At 38.8% G+C, this 3,163-nt stretch overlaps 1 pseudogene; it reads right to left on the bottom strand.

The window, feature by feature from the left end:
• Window positions 1-1,173: 1,173 nt before the first annotated feature.
• LOC138376450 (suppressor of cytokine signaling 5-like) lies at window positions 1,174-2,745 on the bottom strand (annotated as a pseudogene).
• Window positions 2,746-3,163: the final 418 nt, after the last annotated feature.

Raw genomic sequence — 3,163 nt, 5'->3', positions numbered from 1 at the left:
AAACAAATACTAGAACTTGATATAACTTCCAAAAGAGCTCACTGAAGTAAAATTACATATTATTCTAAGTGACAAAAAGGTGCTAATTAAAGTTATTTACAGATACAATGGTTGTACAGTACCTTTTAAATCTGCAATTTAGGTTTCAGATTTTCCATTAAGAATTAACTGCATTGGAATTCTATAAATTATACTTAAGCAATTCACCTATAAGCGTTTACAACAAAGAGATAAATACTGCCATCTAAATTATTAATTAGAGTTTAATAATAATCTCAATGTTAGCAACCACTGTACGTATTTGGGCATCTTCTAGTTTCACTTTCTTCGTGGTTCACAACCTCATGAAGGACACAGGAAAAGATCCCACTTTTATGAAACGATTAGACTGCACATGTCAACTTAAAGGAAAAATCACATGCAAGACACCACGTTGCAGCAGCTATTCAAATATCTGTTTTACGTAAAAGCACTCATTAAAAAGTTAATACCTAAGGCCTTTAAATAAAATTCTACTACTTACTTCATAAGTCTGAAATTTTAGGAATGACTGTTTAGAAAACCTGGTTTACTTAACAGTACCTTTTGCAAAAGAGAAAAGGGATCAGACTATAAATCACATTAACATTTAAGTGAACTGCATGTACTATTCCCTTATGGCCAGACAATTGCATTTTTTTTTTTCCTAAAAGGAAGGCAGTCTTTTATTTTTTGGACTTCCAGAGCTTGATTTATATAATAGTAACTGCGAACATCACTACTTTTGGAAGGTTATAGAAAAACTCTTAGAAAAAATAATTTCAAACGTTAGTCACAATGTTGAAATACTCATCCAATATTAATAGTTTGTTCTTCAGTGAGAAATAGAATTCTTCATAGCAAACGCCCCAGAGTTGCTTCACACTTGGTTACTACAGCCATTAAAACCAAACTTAGCTAAATCGGCAAAATGTTTTTTGTAGTCTTACTGAACACCTGTGGCTCCATCCTCTGTTGTTACAAGAGGCACCACGTTTATCTGAACAGGTGACAGAGCCTGCATCTGACAGACGGTAACACTAAGCTTACACACTGTATGGAAAAACCTAGCACTGACACGTGTGCTTGCTGTAGGTGTACTCCCTGGTGCACAGGAAAACAGACCTAGTTAGTACCCTTTGGGGACAGGAGCGTTTACTTTGCCTTCACTGGTTCTCTTTCTAACCAGCGAAATCTAACTTTTTGTTTATAATGATACTCTTTTTAAAAAGTCCTGTAACATTGATGGTGAAGGGAGCCCACCAATTCCATCATATGTAGTGCACCTGCGTGACAGATACACTGCAGGCTAAAAGGAAAAGCCCTGTTGAGCAGTATGGTAAGCAATGGTTCAAAACACACGCAAGAACTGGGATCTTTACAGTGTTCTAAAAGTCCTGTTAAAGTAGAGGAGTGAAATACACACGGGTCATGTGCATCAAAACTAAAGTTGTGATTCCACTGTCCAATTCGGGCATGCAGGGATCTGTCGTGGCAGCGGAAGCTCCCAGAGAAGAGGTAGTCCTGCTGCGCAGTCCCTGAGCAAAAATGTGCCTTCAGGCTTCTGTCCATCACTCCCCAGTAACAGGGATTCCCTGCAATCTGAAGCAGATCAGGCACGAGGCAGTGTATGTAATCAATCCGTTGTGGACTTTCCAAGCTCCCTGTCTACTAACATGGGCATGTAGACTTTCCAAGCTCCCTGTCTGCTAACATCTCCAGATACAAGATGCTGCTTCTGCCTCCAGGACTGCAAACACAGGAGGGTGGTTGTATCCTCTTCCGAGTCACAGTTAGCTTGTGGAATTGCAGAACTGTCTCCACTTATTTCAGTCATTCCAGGAGCTAACTTTGGTCCCAGTTTATACAATGGATTAACCTGTGCAGTGGCTTCAAATGTATGTATTTGTGCCTTGGGAGGGGAATCAACCCCTTCTTTAATACTAAGCCGCCTTCTCACCCTAAGCCTATCTTCATCTTCTGTAGAAACCAAAGATGGATCAAATGTGTCAAGAAATGTTGAATGTGGGCTCACAGGAACTATATGCTGTTTAAGCAAGTGCCACTTTGGGGCTAAATCTGAGCCAGCCAGAAAGGGGTATTTCTCAAGCATTAATTCAGAAAGATGTATTTTTTTATTTTATTGAAAAAGAGAGGCTTTGAGGGCTTGTCATAAGTTCTCATGGGAAAACACAAGGCCACAGTATCCTGCAACCTCTGTGTCAGAGAGCAACTGCCTTCGGTTCTGCCGGAAACACTGTCTCTGTCGTGTACAGAGCTTACACCATAGCGCCTCTCTCCTTTGAAGTCCACTTCGAGTTCTACCAAACTTCCTATCAGTATCCAAGGAACTTTGGGTCTTTGTGGAACAGGAATGTTTTTTCTTTCCATCCCATGGAGCATGTGGAGAATAGGAATCTCTTTGTGCAAGTCTTGTTCCTGGGGTAGCACGAGAATCAACCTTTTCAGTGCTTATTTCAACAATTTGAGGGATTTCTGTGGCACAATCTTGGTTTCTCTCAAAGAGTTCTTTGAGGGGCTGAATCCTAATTGTAAGGCAACATTTTCTCTTAAGGGACTGCTTTGCTGCTGAGGAGCTGAGTCTCATATACTGTTTTTCTCTTTGACAGACAAATGTCTGTTGGAGTTCGTGTCCACACTTTTCCTACGGCTTCCCTCCTCATGACTGAAGAGATTCTGACACCTGTATTTGAAGTTATTCCACATTTTTCAGTGGGAGAAAATATTTTATTTTAAATGAGCTTTACTCCTTGGCATTTTTCAGGAGAATCATTAATATGCAATAAATAATATTTAAGCTAAACAATAAACAATAAATTTAGAATTATTTAAAGATTATAATAATTAATAAAGATCTAAAATATGCTTATCTCTTTTATAATCGTGTCTGTGGGAAACATAAATAATTTTTATTGCTGCTCAATTTGGAGCATACAGTACTACGCAGACTGGCCCAAGTGAGAAATAGCTCAGTTTTGTACTAACACCTGCAGTTGGGAATATTTTGTGACTTATGTGATTCATGAATTAAAAGTTGCTTTCTGGGAACTGTGGACTTTTGAAAGCAAATGAACAGTTTAACAAACTTTGATGAAGACATGAACCTGCATACACATAATGACCT

The sequence above is a fragment of the Eulemur rufifrons genome, chromosome 28 (assembly GCF_041146395.1).
Source record: "Eulemur rufifrons isolate Redbay chromosome 28, OSU_ERuf_1, whole genome shotgun sequence".
In the NCBI taxonomy this organism is placed as follows: Eukaryota; Metazoa; Chordata; class Mammalia; order Primates; family Lemuridae; genus Eulemur; species Eulemur rufifrons.
Note: the sequence above shows the minus strand (reverse complement) of the source record. Positions and strands in the feature narration are given on the sequence as shown.